This window comes from Triturus cristatus, chromosome 12, assembly GCF_964204655.1.
Source record: "Triturus cristatus chromosome 12, aTriCri1.1, whole genome shotgun sequence".
In the NCBI taxonomy this organism is placed as follows: Eukaryota; Metazoa; Chordata; class Amphibia; order Caudata; family Salamandridae; genus Triturus; species Triturus cristatus.
In genome coordinates, this window is record NC_140595.1 from 393,445,153 (window position 1) to 393,467,272 (window position 22,120).

The following is a 22,120-nucleotide window of genomic DNA, read 5'->3' on the forward strand; positions in this document are numbered from 1 at the left end:
TATGCATGTGTGCAGCACCACTGATGCCAAACCAAAGACTGAGCCATTAGGGCGCAGAAATAACTTGTCTGATACACCACCCGGAACTATGGAGGTTATTTAGACCTATCACAGATGTGACAACTGTCCTTTTTCAAGAGGGTATAAAACTCCATTAATTCAGACCAGAAATAAAAAACACACTGTCTGATAATGGTGATCTAAGTCAGGCGAAATGAAGAGTGGTGAAGAGCATGGGTGGTAAGACTGGAGGAAGACTAGTCAAAACCACAAAGCTATTCTTTGGGAGGAAGAGTTGAAGTCCAGAAGAATCTGAAGACTGTGTGATGACAAGCCAACCATCAACATGAGACTGCCTGAGCTCTTCCACCTGGACACACAAGTCTCCTCCACCTGGACCCACAAGTGCATGTTGTGAGTAGCATTATTTTTCTTACCCTCATATTCCTTTGTTCATGATGCAGCAGTGGTGAAGTGCAAGGCCTTTAGCAGCCAGATCTACTGGGTAAATTATTCTGCATCTGCATTGGTTCCAACCACGTGAAGAAGTGATAAAAAAACATATGTACATGCAAAATAAAACATCCCCACTGCCATGGTGGCACCTGCAGATTGACTAGTCCACCTATGCATAGCCACTGTTTTTGTGTGGAAGGCAATGCAGCAGTCTGTCCTATTTTATGACCTTTCCAGGATTAATTCACCCTTGCACCTCTGAAACGAATGAAGATCAAACAGCAAAATCCATCAGCCCCTTGGCTTTCTGACGATTTAAAGGCCCTTAAACACGCTTGCAGGAGGCTGGAAAACCACTAGAGGATCAGTTATGATGATCTGGAAAAGTCCAATTACAAGTTTTGTCTGGCTAGGTATAAGTCCCTTATTCACAAGGAAAAAAGGGCATACTTTACAGCTAAAATTGAGGCAGCCACTAACCCTACAAAATAACTGTTTGCAAAGATCAGAAAAATTACGACAGATAATTCTTCTCTGATCACAGACTGCACTCAGCCTTTTTGCAACTTATTAGCAGACATTTTCGATTGAAAGTGGAAGAGGTATATAACAACTTTACATCCTTCTGCTCTACACCTTCCTCCACTTTCCAGTCTGCCTCGTCCCAGGTTACCTCTTTCTCACTTAGTATTTTTTCACCTCCCTCCAGTGCTGGGGTTACATCTCTGCATAAAATTGCCAAATCTGGCTCACCGGGTGATCACTGCCCTTCTAAGGTTGCCAGTCTTGTTGCCAATACCATCATGCCCTCGCTGACAGAAATTTATCGCCTTAAGTGTCTGTCAGGTGTTTTTTCTTGGCTTGAAAGAAAGTTTCGATCCATTCACTCCTAAAAAAAGCTTTTGCTTGATCGTCGTGATCCGAGTAGCTACAGTCCAATTTCCTGCTTACCTTTGCCAGCTAAAATCACTGTAAAAAGTTCTCACCATACAGTTGACAGAGCACATTCAAGCTAATAGCCTCCTTGATCCTTCCCAATTCGGCTTCGGTCCTGAGCACAGTACGGAGAACGCACTCATCAAGGAAACCAAGGAGATAAGAATGGTGCTAGATTAGGAGATACAACTGCCCTGATCCTGCTTGGCCTATCAGCAGCATTTGATACTGTTCATCACAGGCTGCTGATGGAATGGCTGGGCAGGCTCGGGGTAACAGGAGCCGATTGGGAACTGATCAAGTCATTCCTCTCTGACTACAAACACTCTCTTAGTCTCTCTGACTTTATTTCCTCTTCCTCTTTTTCTTGCGTGGTTTCACAGTGCTCCTTGCTCAGTCCCATTCTTTTCAATCTGTATATTACTCCCCTGGCTGAGTTTATCTGTTCCTACAATTTTGCCCTAACATCCTATGCTGCCGATACGCAAATTGACGTCTCTTTACCACCGATTATAATGGCCCAGCTGCCAGGTTTTCTAACTGCATGAAAGCTGTCAGCTCCTGGATGGCATCAAATTGCCTCAAACTCAACTGAAGTAAAACGGAGTTGCTACTGTTCATACCAAAACCCTCTTTCTGGTCCCCTCATTGTTGGCCCATCGATTTGGGCTCATTACCTAACCCAGTTAAGGGTGTCAAAAATCTAGCTGTGTTGCTCAGTGACACTTTGTCATATCACAACCAAGTTAATGCAGTTACATTTTCTGTTTTCTTCATTCTCAAAGCTATAACAAAGATTCTACATTTCATTCCCACTCAGCTACAAAAAATAGTAGTCACCTCCTTAGTTCTATCGAATATCGACTACTGCAGTTGACTGTACCTGAATGCACACCAGCAGGTTCTTAATGAATTACAGACTATGGAGAACATGGCAGCACGCCTGCTTCTCAAGATTCTGTGACATCACTCGCTTTTCCCAAGCGCTCAAATCTCTTCATTGGCTTCCGGTCAGATCCCGAATCATCTTTTAAGCACTTTGTCTCATCTGCAAAGCACTTAATGATCAAGGCCCGACTTTCTGGAGGAATACTGTTAACCTGTATGTACCATCCAGGTCTCTACGCTCTTCTTTTGTTAATCTACTTGCAGTCCCCAGATTCAACTATCTGAAGTGAAGAGGCAGAGGATTTGTCTTTGGGGCAATTATAGCCTGGAATGCCCTCCTCTTAAATAACAAAGCTATGCCCAATCTCCTTGCCCTTGGGAAATCTGTTAAAACTTGGCTTTTTGCTTATTGATAATTATTTCTTCTCATCTTACCTTGTACATCTCTCAGCTCGTACCAATATGCTCCATGGGTATGCGAGGCTCTAAAAGATTCACTAACATTAACTATGCACACCATAAGCTTTTCAATTTTTTTTTTTTAAGTGAAAGATACGCTTTTAGGTCATTCAGCCAAAGGCTAGTGTGGTAGTTTGTTTTTATACACATTCTTTCCTTAGGCACCCATCAAAATATGCACTAACTACGTTTGATTATGGATTAGGGACCATGACTGCATATTATAAATCCCACATGTTTTTATTGCATTTATGCTCATTATTGTATCAAAACATGTGATGCATATTTTGTATATTATTATGATTGCATGCTTTTAGCTCATATAGATTTATAATGTGTGTAACATTTGCCCTAGACCTTATAATATAATGTGTATAAAGCTTTATTTTAGAGCTAGTGGTTTTATATATAGGCAGTTGGATTTGAGAACATCATGAATTTGTTCACATCCTACATCATGAACCAGGGCACTTTCTCACAAAATTAAAAAATACAGAGTCTTTGGCTTTTTCAGGTACAGCTGCACATTTCAGAATCCAGAGAGCTAATTTTTCCACCACAAGGGACACTGGTCAATAACAAGCTGGATTCTCACAACCAAATCCAAAGAGATGTACTTCTCATCTCTCAATGGCAGACTTTCCAGTGCTGTTGCCTAGTAATACAAACTCAGTTGGAAGGGGTACTGGATAGAATAACATGGTTCCATTTTAATAGTATTTAGATTCTGTTTTTAATCACAGCAATTCTTGCTTTTTGCTTCATTAGCAAGTGTGCAACCTTAGCTTGGATTCTAGTAAAGCCTTCCTTAACAATTGTGACTATTTAGTGTGTGTTCCCTTCGGTGAAAGGGTGAGGGGAACCCAAGTTATTACCTGTGGGCTCAGGCAGATAATGTCTGTACCTAACATTGATTCCTTCTAATTAACTTTAGAAGATATTCAAACACCACCTCCCAGTTTTTCCTGTTCCAGATGGTAAATTGACTTTGTGAGAAGAAAAGTCTTCTGGTTGAGGCCAGCACTGGCCTGACACACCTCTGTGTGTTTAATTGGTAGTTCAGGTACACCTTTCCTATCACTTGGACTAAGTGGATGTTGAAAAATGTAAATTATCTCAAATTCTGATCATAATTTTTTCTGTTAACATTTCAATGCATGCCTCAGCCACCGGCTGAAGCCAACCCTCCCTCCTCTGTGTGTCGGGCCTTGGCTGACGCTAGGGAGGTCTGTAAAGGATCTTCTGGTGCTCACACCAGACAGTTTTCTTGTAATGTTTTTGAAGTTGGACTGTCCCAGCAGCCTGAGTCAGTGTTGTTTGTTTTTCAGTTCAATGACGATCAGCGCGCATGAAACACAAATATAATTTCCACTGAAAGTGAAATGAACCAATTGGGTAATTTCACTTTCACTGAATTTGTGCTTGCGTCATATCTCAGGCCCCTGAGCAGCAATTCTTATTGGGGGGGGAGAGGGGGGGGGGGTTATCATTGTAAAGTGGAGAATCTCTCCTTTCCAATTATATTGCTCCTTATCGGATCACTGCTTGGGGTCACCTCGGGAGGGCAATCTCCAGGCTAGGATGCAGTCACTAAACACCAGTAATTGGCATTGCTGGGGGGGAAGCCTCCCTGGCCTGGGCCTATGCTGGGCCCAATAGTGTTTCTGTCCACCCATTGAGTGGAACATGGAGGGTTTCAGCCCTAATCTACCCACTTGAGGGGTAGAAAGTCCACTAGCCACCAGGGATTAGCAACAAGCGTTATTTCTCGCTCCCTTGGGCATTGGCATGCAAACCCCCTGCCCCAGGCTGCAGTAGTCTTTCTGCCCCACCCCCCCCAGGGGCTGGACTATAGTATGCGCCCCCTACTTGCCCCCAAAGAGGGCATCAAACCCACCACACACCAAGGATTATCCAAATGTATCATTTTTTGAGAGTGGACCCTCTGAGAATGGGCTTTGCTGCTTTCTGTCCAAGACTGCATTAGTCTTTCTGTGCACCTGCGCGTATGTAAATCAGCCATTGTAACAAGAAGTTACGGATGAAGACATTGTCACAAATGGCTGTTTTTCCTACTCATTTTCAATATTTTTTGAAAAATCCTTGAGGGATCTACAGAAGTGGGCCCTTGTTCAATTCTGAATGTTGTCTACTTTGTCTATTTTGTCTAATGCATAGCTTTTCAACTTCACCAATGAGTTTTACACCTGTTTCCACCACAAACAGGAAGAAGGTTGAAAGAACAAAAATTAGGAAAAATGGGCTAAATCTTAGAAAAATGCCAAAACTGTGGTGAAAAAATGTTTTTTATACAGCTGTGCATGTTTCCAAACGGTGGGAAAATTGTGATTTGAGCACAGCAAACCCTCCAATGATGCCATTTCCGCCCCCCCCCCCCCCAAAAAAAAACGGACACTTTTTGTAGAGCACTTTTCTTCCTATTTCTTTAAAAGACAAAAACAAAATGTAACTATATTTTGGCTGTTTTCTTGGTCCCCTCCTGGGGATAACTAGTACCCTAGGTATCTTTAGAATTCCCACAAAAAGGACATACATTTGCCATCGATACCTAACGTGGAAAAAAGGTTACGGAGGCCTAAGTGCAAATTACCTCAAATAGCCAAAAAAGCACTGAGCACTGGGGGTCACAAATGTCTGGCATTTAAAGGGTAAAAAACAAAATTAATTGAGACTATAACATGTATACAATCATGAAAGTGGCAGCCTTCAATCAAGGAAAGTTAAATCGTATTGAGGGGAAGATACATGGATTCCCCAACAATACCTTTTAACAAGTGTTTTTTTGTTAATTTCTATAGATGAGTAACATCATCAAAATATGTTGGTGTGGTAGTAGCTGTTAGACCTGGCATTTCTTGGCGTGGGTACCCCTGAATTCTTGCCTCTACCTCCTCTATTTTTGATGCTGTGATGGATTTCGTTTTACTGGCTTAGATGCTTTGGGCACTTTGCCACTGCTGATCAGTGTCAAAGTGCAAGTGCTCCCTGTATAAAGTGTCATGGTAATTGGTTGTCCATAATTGGTATGTTTGCCTTACTAGTAAAGCTCCTAGTAAAGTGCACTTTGTGTGCCAGGGCTGGTAATGCACATGCCACTAGTGAGCCTGCAGCACTAATTGTGCCACCCACACAAGTAGCCCTAAAGAGAGAATTCAGGCCTGCCTCTGCAGTGCCTGTGTGCCGTTTGCTAACTGCCATGTTGTCCTGACAAGTGCACCCACTTGCCAGGCCTTACCCTTCCCTTTCCCTGCACATCAGACACCCCTATGGTAGGCTCAAGGTACCCCCCTGGGCAGGGTGCAGTGTTTGTGAAAGGTAGTACATGTACTGAAGTGTGTACCATGTCCTAACAGTGAAATACTCTCCATTTCGTTTTTCACTGTTGCAAGGCCATCTTGCCCATAGGACAGAATGGGGAAGGCTGTGTAATATGTTTCCAGCCTAACATCCCATAGATTTAAGATGGAGAGATTAAGTTTAGTGTGCCTGAACTCACAATTTAATAACACATCTTTTTGTGAAGGTGGTTTTTGAATTGTGTGTTTAGAAACCATGCTTTTGGAAGTGGCTGTTTTTTTGTTCTAACAATTCTGTGTGTCTCTGCCTGGTTGTGGATTGATTGTCTGGATTTTAATGTGATAGGATCTGGGAAATGTATTGACCGAGGGGAGGAGTAGGTGAGACAGCCACAGGCTGACCTGCATCTGGAGTGTAGGGGGGAGGAGTAGCCCCCCAGATGTGAAGAGGCCTGGGCTGCTGCCATAAAAGAATGGCTCTACCTCCTGCTGAGTGATTGAGGAACCAGACCCCCACTATCAAAGCAAGAAGGTGCCACTGGCAGAGGAAGATACCCAGAACTAGTTTGGACAGGGGTCAGTGCCCTCTGAACACAAAGACTTCAAAGACATTTAGGGGTATAACTATGAGAGCTAAAACCCCTGGAATTTGGACTGATCAAGACTGAAAAGGATTGAAACTACTTCGCGGTCAAGAGGAACCTCTGCCAAGGAAGAACAGCTGAAGAGACTGAAGAGAAGAACTGACCCTTGCTGTGTGTTCTGGGGCTGGCCTGCAGTTTGCTGATTTAACTGAGGAGAGGCTAAGGGACTTTGCTGTGTGCTGTGTCCCCCTGATTGAAAGGACTTTGCTGTGTGCTGTGTCCCGAAGTAACTTGTCTCCAAGGGCCCGAGGAGAGCTGGCTCCCTGTTGTGGAAACTCAGGAGCATCAAAGATTCCAAGTGTGTTTCAGCGGATCTGTGTGCACGTGCTTTTTGCAGCATGAGACCTTCGTAAGCATTGCCCCTGGACTGTGTGACCCTAAGCCCAACCAAGTTTCATCGACGCTTTGTGAGTGTGCAGCCTGAGACTGCAGTGGGTCCATGGTGCTGGTTGGGAAGTGCCCCGTGACTGCAGTGCCCCCGCAGCGTGAATCATCGTCCACGCTGCTGTGTAGCTGTTTGTGGCCCGAGCTGTCATCGTAACGAGGCTGCGGATCAAGATCGCTGCCGCCGGCCCGATTCGCAACGTGCTGAAGGATTTCATAAAAGCTAAGGAAGTCATGAGGTAATCGTGATTGTTGTTCGCAAGAGGAATCTGCCCAAGATTGTCAGCAATGGAGAAGGCAGCACCGTAACCTGTCCTGCTACAACGTCGCCTTGCATCGGAGCTGCGTCGTCATCGGGAGCGCCCAGCAGGACGTCCGACGAGCGGAGAGAGAGAGCGAGCTAGGCAGCGCATCCCCCAGGTAAGGCTTGGACTCCGGTCGGGAGCTGCAAGCGTGTCTGGCCTGGGGAGGCGTGCAGGAGGAGTGCAGGAGTGCTCCCGTCTCTCTCCCGCTGCATCGCATTAGACGCGCTGAGTCCTCGAGGGGCCCGGACCTGCCCGGCAGAACCGGGGCCGCCCTCGGAAGTTCAGGACTGTTGTCTGTGGTTGGGGCCTAGTGGTGCCCGTGCTAATCGTGTTGATTGGCCTGGTATTATTCCTGCATTACAAACTGCCTTATTACTTGCATTCGGGATTGTATTATTCCTGCATTACGAACTGCCTGATTACGTGCATTGAGGATTGAATTATTCTCACATTATGAACTGTCTTATTACTTGCATTAAGGAGTGCGTTATACTTGCATTATGAACTGCCTGATTACGTGCATTGAGGATTGCATTATTCTTGCATTACGAACTGCCTGATTACTTGCATTGAGGCTAGCATTATTCTTGCATTACGAACTGCATTAATCTGACAATATGAACTCCATTACGAACTGCATAGCATTGCATTAGGTCTGCATTTGAAGATCATGAACTGCTCATTAATATCGCAAGAACCTACAAGTGTTTGTTGGCCTAATAACCGGCAAAGTGAAATATTACAAGTACGCATATGTTGGATTTTTATAGTTTGGTCTTAATGTATTTTTCTTCTTGATAAAGATACCGCTATTTTCATACATCAGTGTGGTGTCCATTTGTGGTGTTATCAATGTGTCACTGGGAGAGTGTTTGCAAATACTTTACACATTGCCTTGAAGAGAAGCCTGGCTGCTCGTGCCAAGCTACCAGGGGGTGAGTAGGGGTTATCAAAGAGGGTGTCCCTCCTTTCCCTGACTAGAAGCAAGGGCCCTATTTGGACTAAGGTAACTTCTCAGCCAACTAGAGACCCCCAGTTCTAACAGTAGCTTTTTAAAAGTAACTAATTATCTGTGTATGAGGATAACAGTATCTATGAAATTATGATATTACATATGGAGCACCCTCCTGCACAGCTTAGATTAAAGCCAGTTAAACAATTAAAGTTTCACAGGGAAGGCATCAGCAAAGAAAAATGCCTGACTTTTCCATAGGAAGTATCTTAAGTGGAAATCACCCTTTGTCACCTAGATGAGGCTGTTGATCTAGGGTGACTCATATTTTCGGGACTGTGATTAATCTGAGGACCAAAAATGTATTAGTTCCTCCTAATATCTTTATGAAAAAATACAATATGGGCTAACATAATGCTAAATGTTTTGTTTTTTTTAAATCAAATTTTCCTTTATACTGCAAATCTTGCAACACTCTTTCCTTTGCATTTAAGTGCCAAATGGTTCTTTCAGATGACAGTTGGAAAAAGCTAATTTGTATTATCAATCAAATGAGAACCAGTGAGGCAGCCACATGGCTCTTCAACATTTTTGCATCTATTACCACGTTAGATTCTGCGAGGATAAATGTCCTCGAGGAAGCAATGCAGTAACTCAGCAACTCCATTGTAATGCTGGTAAGGTGGCTCAGTGAGATAAATAATTTCCACTGGCATCTGCTGTAACTATCAAAACAAATTCCAGCAAGACCAAGTTTGTCTTCTATATTTCTGAGGTAATTAAATCAAGAACCATTGCAATGACTAGTAGTAACTAGGCAAAGCTCCTTTCAGCAGCCCAGAAGTAGGTACCGAATTATTGCAAAAGTAGGCTATCATTAAGCATGTATAATAGAAGCAGGTTCATATAACTCCCGAATTTTCAGGGCCCCTCATTCAAGCAGCTATGTATAAATCAATTTCAGAAAAAATCTGCACTGTTTATTAATGATGTCGCAGCTAGCAAGACCTAGCTGATGTGTTCCCCCCCTCCAAAGAGCATATTTTTTCATACTTGGAAAGATAACCCTGGAGAGACCCAGCATGAATGTTTTGACCTAGACCCCCAAAAACCTCTAACAAGTTTCGATCTGTCCTAGAGACCACATCCTTTTTAGTAGGGGAATTTAAATAAATAATGCTTTTTGGGTCACGATTTGGAAATAATTCCACTTCACACTGTATATCCTTACTTATCTAGACGAATGAGGTCTGTTTTTGTGCTCAATATTAGTGGGAGTAGAGTTTTTAAAATACACATAAAACACTGGATGGATCTTTTTCACATTGAGAGGTAACAGCAATAGTATGACCAATGGGATGATATGTTTTCTCGCCAAGAGACAACTAGTGAACACAGGTTAAAACCATTGCTTTTCTTGTAATGTCTTGTTTCTGGTCCACAAATATGTTACATTTCCAGTGTACTGATTGATGATATTTTGCTGTTGTTCTTCTTAAGGGCCTCATTCAACTGCATCTGTGCTATATATTAGGTTGATGCTGCAATTCACACAGTTTTTTCACAGTGATTCCTGAAAATAACTGGCATAGCATGCCTGGTGGTATCATTTGTTGGTAATCTGCGGTAAAGTAAAGAAGTGAAAGCTGTGAAAATTAATTGAAGGCATTGTCATAATCAATTTTCGCTGCCCCCAACAATTCAACACAAGTGTTGAAATCTTTATTGATGTAACACTGCAGGAAAGAGCTGTATGACCTTGTTCATCGTTTAAGTACACAATTTCAGGTCAAAGGTTGGAAATAGATGCATTTTCATATCCAAGCCTACTTAGGATGTCTTTGAATATCAGGCGGTGAAATATGAGAATCAAACAATACAACTGATGACACTCTATATAAATGTACTATGTTTTGCGGCTATAACTGTGCTTACTCCGGGCTCGGAGGGTTTCCCTCTAATATGTATAAAATGTCTCCTTCTTTCATGGTCAGTCATTTACCACAATAAGTATAAAAAAACGTTATTCTCATCAGTTTTAATAACATTTCTGTAGTATACAAGAAATATGTCAAAGTGAATAGTGGGTCAATCAGACTTTCTGGATCTGTTAAGCCCTGTGCTTAATGTGAACCAGTGGAATGTTAGAACTGGGGTTTCTGGTTGGCAGACGTATGCACCCTGTCCAAGCAGAAACCACCACTCCAGTCAGGGTAAGTTAGATACACATTAACAGATAACCTGTGCTCACCCTCTAGTAACTTGGCACAGAAAAGTCAGGCTTATCTAAAGAGGCAATGTGTAAGTATTTGTACAACACACACACAGTAACACTATGATTACACCACATAGCCAACAAATCCAATAATTAGAACCAGAGTTATGAATTTTTAAATAATAAATCAAAAAGTAGTGCGTAGAAGCAAATAGCGCTTAGGGGTTACTTGAAGTCATGCTGGACCGGGGTAAATCCAAAGTTCAGGCTGATGCAATGGAAGGCAGGCCGGCTACAAGACTCACACAGGTCTGGCTGAAAAAGTACCTTGGATTGAGCAAGTGTCGACGCCGAAGACTTGATGCGTCAGTTCCGATCTGCACAGGCGATGAAGGCTTCGTCAACTAACCCCTTTATGATGTAGGCACTGCTTCATCGTCAAGCCATGCAATCCACCATGCGATGTCATTGGCCAATGTTTAAGGGTAAAGCGTTAGTTCCAATTGGTGCACAGTCGTCACTGCATCAATTTTGATGATTATGGACACCAGAAATCAGCTTTCAAGGCCCCAGGACTGGATTGACACCACGTGGAAGGTCAGGACTCACAGATGGCAGAGTACAGGTGCTGTTGCAGGATTGAAGGAAGTCTTTGATGGGCCTGAGACTTCAGAACAGGGACAAATCAGCAAGCACTTGGAGTCACTCTGGGTTCAAGTGAGATGAGTTCAGTCCTTGTCCTTTTCATCATCAGTGCAGAGATCAGCAGGGCAGCACACCAAGGCAGAAAAGCATTTCTTCCAGAGCACCAGTCAAGCTGAGTGGCTATCCTTGTAGCACAGCACCCTTTACTCCTGGCAGAGTTATTCACAGGTCCAGTAGTGTACTGTCTTGGTAGGGGAGAGCTACTGTACTTACTTATGTCCAGTTATACCTTTGAAGTGGGGTGACTTCAAAGCAGGCACTGGAAGTGCAGGGGTCCCTCTTTCATCCTAACCTGGCGCCAGACTATCAGTAGCAAATAATCAGCCCTTTTTGTTGGGAACAGGACTCTGCCTATTCAGGTGTGTCAGCTACCCCTTATGTTCCTGCCCAGGAAGAGCTATCAAAATGCAGATGAGTTCACTGCCACACCCACCCTTTTTGTATTTGTGGCTGTCTAGAGGGAATGCACAAAATGTAGCTCTCACCCACCCCATATGTGTATTGGAGACAGGCTGCAAGACACACAGAGCAGTAAGAGCATAGAAATGCCCACTTTTTAAAAGTAAACAAAAGGAGATGATGTACGGAGCACTAAAACCTTTCAGACACTCACCCCCAGTCACAGATCTGGGTTGAATCCATCATAATTCTTTAGCTCACTTTGCCACCTCAGTTCATACCCAGCTATATGCAAATCAGTCTTGACCCTGTGCGTCATGGGAACAGTCCAGCCCAAACTGCCAAGCTATGTCTTCCCTGAACCGGAAACAAGCATCCTGGGACCGGTTTCTGGGTAACGCCCTTCATCAGTCAGGCTAGCTTGAATTGAATGGCAAAGTGAGCAGGGACCCATGTCTGGGCATTCTCTGCCAACTTAGAGTAAACAAAGCAAAAACAAGGAGATGATGGACAGAGCGCTGAAAAGTTTCAGCGTTCCGTCCATCATCTCCTTGTGCTTGCTTTGTTCACCCTATGTTGGCAGGGTATGCCCAGACTTGGGTCCCTTGCTCACTTTGCCACTGGATTCAAGCTAGCCTGGCTGAAGAGGGTGTTACCCCAAAACCGGTCCCAGGATGCTTGTTTCTAGTACAGGGAAGACATGGCTTGGCAGTTCAGGCTGGACTGTTCCCATGAGGCACAGGGCCAAGACTGATTTGCATATAGCTGTGTCTGAGCTGGGGTGGCGAAGGGAGCTAAAGAATGATGATGGATTCAACCCAGATCTGTGACTGGGGGTGAGTGTCTGAAAAGTGTCAGTGCTCCGTCCATCACCTCCATGTGTTCACTTTTTAAAAGTGGCATTTCTAAAATAGTAATCTTAAATCTAACCTTACCATCAAAGAGGATGTATCATCACCATTCCAAAGATTAAATAACATGATCCAGCTACTCTTTTCTGATCAGGAATTACAGTTTAAAAGTATATTAAGGAATTCCCAATGTTGAACTCTGAGAAGAGTAGGCCGCACAGTAGTGAAAATGAATGTAGCTATTTGTCAGTACCAGGACATGGAAACTTAAAAGTACATGTCCTATCCATACTTACACAGCACCCTGCCCTATAGGCTACCTATGGCCTAACTTAGGGGTGACTGATGTATAATAAAAGAGGGGTGTAAGGCTTGGCAAGTAGTTTTTAATGCCAAGTTAAAGTGACAGTAAACTGCATACCGGCAGTGCAATGGCACTCCTGAGACAGGTTTGAAAGACTGCTGGTGTGGGAGGCACAATCAGTACTGAAGGCCTACTAGTAGCATTACATTTACAAGCCCTGGGTATATGGTATACCACTGTACAAGGGACTTACAAGTAAAGTAAATATGCCAACCATGTATACACCAATGTTACCATGTTTAGGGGAGAAGCTCATGCACTTTAGCACTGGTTAGCAGTGGTAAAGCGCTCAGAGTCCTAAAGGCAACAACATGATGGGAAGAAAAAGAGGAGGAGGAAGACAAAAATTTTGGGGTGACCCTTCAGAGAGGGTTATTTTCTAACACAGTGGTTGCAGGTGGGGTCAATCGAAACTTATTTTTGGGTACCAGCACTTAGTTTTCCTCAACAAACCTGGAAACAGAGCAAGGAAAAGAAAACCACAAAAGTAATAGGAACAAGAAGAGAAAGACCGAATAACAGTGGCAAATGGAGCTAGCAGGGATGAAAAACAACCCACAAGAGTTAAATACAGGGCAGGCTGTGGATGGTGGGAGAAGAAAGAGGCATGAGATGGACTCTAGATTACTCATCCTTGGTATTAGATGATCCCAACATTCATCAGTGCCGACTGCTGGCATCTGAGAAAAGCTTTAGGCACCTGCATTTATTATTTGCAAATTAAGTATTGGCTATAACTCTTTCGTGACAAATTAATTTTACAAATGGCTGTTTATATTTGAACACATAGATGCCCACCAAAGTAGCATATTAATAATGCCATGGCTGTAATGTGATCTGGTGTCTGTGTAATTCACAACCATTTTAACCAACTGAAAAACAAAATCAGAGCTGTGGCATAGTGTGTGCCTCAAATGTTCATAGAGTTATTGCAGCAGCCTTTCTGATAATATTATAATTCTTTCAGATACAAAAGGGGTTGATTCACAAATTCATGTCTGAAAATGTTACAAAACATCTCCCGAAGGGTTACTCCTACATATAGGCTAGGTTTCTAACTTTTTTTGTAATTCATAAACAATCCTGGATTTCCAGTAAAGCTTCCATCCACAAAATTAAAATGTACAATTCCGAAGAGGTGATGTGATAATGTACATTTGCACAGTTATGTTTTGGCAGGGAAAATATATTCAACTTTAAATAACCCCACCGCCTACACCTCAATGAAATATGTCTGTTCCCACATCTTAAATACCATGGAAAAGCAACTACAATTATCTTTCTCCGAAGTGGATATGGGTGTGTGTGTTCTTTTAGGGCATGAAACTGTATGCCAATTGTTTGTGAATAGTCCCTAACAAGCACGTTTGTGACTTTATGCAGGTCCAGTCACCACGTTAATCACATAATCCTTCCATTAGCCAAAGCCACATGAAGCCATAATGCCACCATCCTGTCAGTTGTTACATAAATTACAGTAATCTTTTTATGTGAATCAACATGGGGAATTTTGTTTGCAAGTGCTTTTTCTTCACCAGTGTGAAACTTAGGTTAGAAAAGATGCAAAACGTAAGTGAGATTTATCAAGCCAAGCCAGTCACCTTGCATGGCCCTGCATGGCTTTATACACCTGGAGAAGAGCAAGGCAGTGCAAATTTCTGTCTTGCGGTAATCCGCTGCAGGGAGGCGTTGGGTGGAGTGTCGGTGTTCCCACACATCCACATATGGATTTTGGCATATTCCCAGATTTACCATTAGTGATAGACCTCGGAATGTGTCAAAATGCTATGACTCCCCTGGTGAGGTGTAACAAGGAGGAATACAAGGAGAAATATCTTTATATCTCCTCGTATTTTCCTCTTTCTATGTGCGCTGTATTCTACAGCACACATAGAAAGAGGAAAACGCCTCTGAGGATTGTTTTTATGTCGAAGGTGTCCCTTCTGGCACAAAACCAATCCTGCCCACAACGCAGGCTCCCTTGCATCATGATGCAAGGGTGGCTCCGTTGGCGGTAGGCAGTCAAAAGTGCCCCAGCACTAGGAAAGGACAGAAATGCGAGTATAATTTTAAATACATCGCATCCTGCCCTTATCCTTTCACACAGCAGAGCAAGGTGGCTTCCTGTCTTGTGCTGCATGAAAAAATGATGTGTATGGGGCCAAATATGGTTGGGATGGGTTAGGGGCCAACAGAACATGAGGTGTGCCAAAGGATTGCTGATGTAACCCAGGCGCTTAGCCTAATTTTGTGCAATAAAAGTGTAATTAATAGTAGCCTTCTACTTGAAGAAATGATCAATAAAGATCCATTAAAATGTAGCGAAACACTATCAGCATTGGATGTCAGGTATATCAGTGAAAACAATTGAAGGACTGTTGAGATCTGCAAAAAATATTGGCAGTTTACTTACATGATTTAAGGAATAACAAGGGTGTTTTAGGTTAATGCCTGCCTGGGTAGATTATTTGAAATGTGCCTGACTTTTGATGGTTCAATCTAATTTCTAGATTTTTTTAAATTACTTCATAAGAGCTGAGACTTTCTTTTATATGCAGGGGAAAGAAGAACACCTGGTTATCAGTACACACCATGAGTGCAACAAATGTAATATTAATGCAGAACATTCTATCAAACTTGTAGTTAAGCTGGAAACAAAACATTTTGCTTTTTCTATATATTGAGGCTGCAGTAATAGCCATGGTATTAGTTAATTATTGTGCTTTGTAATGGGGAGTAAAATAGTTATGTTTTCAAATATTATTGTTAATGTTACAGTAAACATGTAATCATTTTGTTTTTTATGGCCCAATATCTTCCTAGTAGGCACATTTGTAACTTATTACTAAGTAATTATACTTTATACAACTGCCTGGATCTTTATTGGACCCATAGTTTGTTATTTGCATGTAAGAGTAAAGCCCTGTAATGTCACGTTGTAATTAAGACATTGACACCACTTTGCAATTCATACTACATTACAGTTTACTTTAGCAGTGTCTTTTTGAATTTACATGTTTTTCTGAAACCCTTTGAATACTTGTGTTTGAGCATACATAGATATACTATTACCGGTAGATTGATTTGTTTGAGTTGGAGTGCTTTCCAAACAACAAGGGAATTACTTTGTTTGCCTCTTTCTGTCTTGCGTAGTTTATGGTTTGCTCGAGATTTCTAACTGGTTTGGTTTCCCTCATACTGGCCCATGTGCTCTATTCTAAGCTAAACTAAACACTCCTGACAAATGGTGATGAGAATAAAACAGGTGGAGACCTCTCTTTTTCTGCGCAGATAAAGCAAGTGACAGCCTCCTGCGGAGAGGATGGCTGCGGAGAGCCCCGCCTCCGCTTAGCCTCAGGTAACCAATGCTCCTCCCCCCTGTAATGGAGCCCGCCGAACATGGAACGCCATAAACTTTGAACGTGCACCTGGCAAGTGCAGTGCGAAATAGAATGCCGAAAGTGGAATGCGGCCAGCCGGCGGCAGGGAAGACATTTCCTGCGAAAACAAGATCTTGGGTGCTTGTCGAATCGGGATTTGGTTTCGGCGCAGGGCAAGGCGGATGGCGAAATCCAGTGAAGACTTAGGCGCTGACTTTGGGTGCAAGAGATTAGGTGGAGTGGAGTGGAATCGATCAGCTGCTGTGAGGCGGCAATGTGGTGCTTGATACTCAGAGGAAACGTAGTGGGCTGAGCTGAGTAGAGTTGAGAAAGTGAAAAACTGGCACTGGGAGTAGCAGTGGAACCTGAGCCTTGAAGTTTGATAGAAAATTGGTGCATAACTAACTTAACTGCTGACTGTAATGAAGACTTGGGCCAGCTCATATAGATAGCCTGACTTTTTTGTTTTACCACATAGGTTCCTGGATTTAAGAAGAGATGGGGGAACACTTGAAGCAAGGGAATGTGGTAGCCAAAGTAGATGTTGCAGTTGGGCTGAAAGCCAAAAAACGTTTAGCCCAAGTAAGAGTGACCCAGTCTTCGAATAGAGCGGGGAATAAGGCAACTGGTCGGGTTTGAACTCAAGCCTAGAGAGCTCCGAGGAGGATTTGTCTGAGCCACAGCAGGGGGGGGGGCACTCTAATTTGATTTTAATCGAGGATTCCATCATCGACGAGAAGGAGCAGATGAGTGAACTAACGACAGTGCCAGTAAAGAAAAAACTCTAAAGACTTTCCACTATTCATGAAAAAGAAACTCAGCCCACTACTGCTCAAGCTTCACCACATCTAAATGCAGCTTCAGTAGTAGGAACAGAAGAAGCAACAGGTGATTCAATACAGACGTCGTATATATCATCACCTCTACGGGTCCTGGTTCCAGCCCTGGCACCTTCGGCCGCCACATGAATTTTACCAGACGAGGGTCGACCGGTGCTTTGCCAAACAAGTCCACTGGCACCATCAGTCCGACTTTCGTTCCTTGATCAGTCTCCCTCTGCTGAAACCACCCTGACACAGCAGCTGGAGGGTAAACCACAGTCTCAGATACCATCGCGGACACCGAATAAGGGCAATCTAGAATTATCAGGGCAAACGGCTAGGTTGGATAGTCAATCGCAACAAGAAGAGCCCAAATCACTAATTAGAGGAGCTAATACACAACAGATTGAGATTAAGACCATGCTTAATCTCATATTGGATGAGATCAGAGACACGAAGAAATCTCAAGAGACTGAGATAGCCGCCCTACATCTTGGGCTCAGAAAAACGGAAGAGGCAGTGGCTGGCTTCCCCATAAGAATTCAAGAAGCCAAATCAAGGATTTCTCAATTAGAGGACCAGATGAATACCATGCTAAATAAAGTTAACTTCACAGCGGAAGATAAAAGAGCTCTAGAGAACAAACTTGAAGAATTGGAGAACCATTTGCGCCGTTCAAATGTTTGGATTGTTGGGTTACCTGAGGGGAGTGAGGGAGTAAACACATTGCAATGGGTTGAATCATTTATTAAGCAAAATGTGCTCCCAGAAATCACTGGAGATTTAACATTTACCAGGGCACATCGTGTTCCAGCTCACCTCCCACCTAATACTAAGTTCCTTCGTACAATTTTGACTAACTTTGCTGATTACCGCGTGAAAGAGAACATTCTGGCTAAGGCAATTCAGCAGATACAGTTTTCTATTAATGAGGGGACTAAATGCTGGATTTTTGGAGATATGTCTGTGGTGGCTGCACGCAGGCGTAAAGAGTTTGTGAAACATTTGTATCTCTTCAAAGCTCAAGGGGCACAGGCTTCTGTCATGCACCAATCAAAGCTTAGGGTGCTGGTAAGAGGGAAATTCCATATGTTCTCACGCATTGAGGAAGCCCAGGAATTATTAAAAGAGATTTCTATTTCAAAATCAATGCAGGGGGTTCTCTTGACTGTCAGGGTTTTCACTATTTTGTGGGGGCGTAGGTCACCCTTGGTGCAGGTCCAGGGCACCTCACAGTGAAGCAGGGGGGGAGAGATGTGGATTTCGGGGTCGACCACATTTCTCGGGGGAGGGAGTTTATGGGGTTTGGGGTGGGGGGTCGGGATTATGGCAGTAAAAAGAGCAGATGCAAACAGGACTTAGATGATTGGAATAGGAGTCTGATCCACAATGTTTACTGGATAAATTGGAAACATGAATACAGCTAAAAGGTGTTGCATTACATCGCTAAATGCTAATGGTATGTTAAATAGACAAAAATACGGGGGGCTTATATGATGGCTCGCCATGTTAAGGCCTCAAGCCCTCTTCAACCAAGAAACCCATTTAAGAACAAATTTACCAAGGCTTCATCCCGGGGGTGTTTTCTAAAGCTTTTTTTTGCTTCAGCTGGGGTGGCGATGAGAGGGGTTGCCATTTATTTTGGAGAGATATGGCCTGGGAATTTTTCCAAGTAAAGAGAGTTCCCTTTGGAAGATGGATTTGGGTCATGGTGAGGATAAACGGGAGCATATTGAATTTTATTCATTACTATGGTCCAGTTATGGACGATCCATCTGTATTGTCAACTTTACATAAACTCTTATCGGTGTCAGATTGTTTTGGGTGGGGATTTTAATTACATTCAAGATCTGAGAGAAGACACCTCAAACAAAAATAAGAAACAGCTGAAGCCAAAGACTAAAAGAGTCTTTGAGGCTTTAATGCAAGATCGTCAGCTAATCGACTCTTGCTGAAAAGTTAATCATGGTATTCGCGATTACACCTGCTTCTCTCACCAATTTCAGACAGTTTCACGAATAGATATTTTTTTAACATCTTGTTCCCTAGATCTCGCAGAAGCAGAAATCGCTGTGAATGCATTCTCGGGTCACTCCTATGTTAGAGTGGAAAACTTTTCTCAGTATGGGGTGGATTCAAGGAGGCTGTTCGCGGTCAAATGATTGCCATTTCAGAAGCGCAGGTGAAATGTCGACGTATGTAGATAGCAGAATTACCGCTAGCCGTCGAAAATGCCTCAAGTTTGCATAAAACCCCCTTACGGGGTTAGTGGGAAAAAGCGAAGAAGGCGCTGAGCGACTATTTTATTGTGGAGGAAATTAACAGTTTACTGACCTATCAACAACGGGTTTATGAGGAATGCCAGATGGTTGGAAAACTTCTAGCAAGGCCTACTAAGACACAACAAGAAGTGGCCCTAATTATGGAGGTAATAGATCAAGACCAGTTTGGTAGTGACTGATAGGGAGGGGATCGCCCGTGTTTTTGCTAACACTATCAACAGCTCTATACCACTAAATATATGGTCAGCCAGGAAGCGATACATGAATATTTTGCAGGGGTAGAACTTCCGAGGCTATCCAAAAGCTTAGCGGAGCAGGTGCAACGGTATATATTACCAGTAGAGATGTTGGCAGTCTTAAAGTCTATTGCTGGAGCAAAAGCTTATGGTGAAGATGGATTGCCTATTGAATTTGATAAAGTATTCACTAACAAGCTGATCCCCTTTTTGATGAAACTTTTTAACTATGTAAAGATCGGAGGTATTGTCCCCCCTGAGATCAAGAGGGCGATTGTGGTTAGTTTTGTGAAAAAAGGCAGCAGATTACAAGATTTTGATGAAAATCTGGGCACAGCGTTTCACCCCACTAGCCCAGGAAGTGATTCATGGTGACCAGTCACGGTTTGTTGCTGGGAGGACTATGTCTTCCAATACCAGGTTTTTGATTCAGGCGCTCGATTATTTTAGTATCAACAAGACGCCGGCTTGTATTATGATGGTTGACGCTGAAAAAGCGTTCTACTTGGTTAATTGGGATGCCCTATTCTATAGTCTGGGTAGGTTTGGTGTCCCGTCTCAAGTTATAACTATGCTTCGGAACATCTATCAGGGGGCACAGGCTCAACAGGTAATTAATGCAACTCAAGTAGGGTCAGTAGATATCAATCGAGGGACCAGACAAGGGTGTCCACTTTTGCCCCTATTATTTAAGTTTTTTATAGAACCCTTGGCCATTAAAATCCGAGCTAACACAGATATCCAAGCCCTGATTCAGGATATGGCAAAATTAAAGTTGTTCGCTGATGGCGTTATTTTATATCTTAGCCCCGAAAGGCAGTATTTGGATCAGACCCTAGCCGAATTAACCAATTTGAACTTATTGGGGGCTATAAAATCAACCAAAACAAAACTGAGATTTTAACGTTGAACACCAGTATGGATTTTCTCCCGGCAAATTTAAAGCAGCAGGCTCTTAGATCAGATCCTATACGGTATCCGGGGATCTTTGTTACAGGTCAATATGGGCAGCTATTTAAATTGAACTACAAGGCAACAGGTAAAAACATTTTGAAATTATTGGAAAATTGGTCACGTCTCCCGTTAACCTTGATAGGTCGTGTTGCACTTATAAAGATGTCTATACTTCCTCTTTTAATATTCTTGTTTACTAACATACCTATTAAGATTAATATCAGCTATTTTAAAGGGCTTGAATCCATGATCAGGTTGTTTGTATGGAACAAGAATGCTTCCAGCGTCAGACTCCCAGTGTTACAACTCAACACAAATTTAGACGGGTTGGCACTACTGCATATTCGAACATATTATGAGGCAGCAATTTTGGATTTAACTGCATGTTTATTGTCCAGTACAGGGCGATTAGATATTTTGTTTTTAGACAGGATGATACAATAAGCTGGTTCGCAGACCCCAACATTTCTTAAAACTTCAAAACTTCCCAAAAAGACTAGATATAAAACTCTCCTGGAATTTTCTAGTAGATTACAGCTTTTTTTAAAACAAAGTGGCTTTTCTGGACTTCACGTATTAAAGTTAAGCGAGTGTAAAAGTTTGGGCCTTCATATTCATTCCAGTAATCTCAAGATTTGGACGGATTGTGGTTTGGAAGTAATGGGGCATTTTATTATTCCGGAAAGAGTGATCACCTGGCAAGAAGTACAGATTAGATGTTGTGATCGCAACAAGCCTGTCTTTTTTGAAGTTTTACAAATTGTAAATTTTGTGGTCAAATATAATCTTGTATCTTGTGGTGCTCCAACTAAATTGGCGACTGCAATATTTAGTGTAAATGTTAGTGGGGTGGGCAACTGGTGCTGGCTGCTGCGCTCCCAAAACAAGTCGCTGTTGGTTGAGAAGTTTTTGGAGAGAGTAACTCTGGAGACACAATGTTCCTTTTCTAGTCGGGAGTGGCAGTCCTTATCCCTAAAAGGTAGTAGGGCTTTAAGAGCCACCAATTTTAAAAGAATGGCGTTCTTGTCCCGCTGGATGGCTTACTTTACCCCCAAGGCGCTGAATAAGATCTATCCTGAGGTGGAGAATAGATGTTTTCGTTGTTTGGCTGAAGGTGAAGGGGAATGGAGACATATATTCTTCACCTGTCCAAAACTAGGGATGTTGTGGGACAGGATCTATGCGGCCATAAGTCGGCCATTCCAGAAATCGCTTGATCCAACAGCGGAGGCGACCCTCTTTAGTATGATGAGCCGGGGGGATAATCTGTCAAAATCAGAGGGGGCATTTCTAGCTATCTTGACTCTTGTTGCTCGCTCCTTAGTTCTACAAGAAACCCAAGAGATTTTATTCTAGATGGCTATTTGCAAGATAGGGAGTGTACAAAATCTTAACTTAATGTAAATGTATACGGGGAGAGCCCTGCTGGCCAGCTTGCGATAAGAAACTGCTTTTAATATGTATCTAGATTTTTTTAAGGATGTATTACATCAATTGAAAGATTCGCCAATGTCTATTTGTGTTTTGTTATCATGTATTTAATGAGATTGTTAGGCATGGTTTTATTGTAAT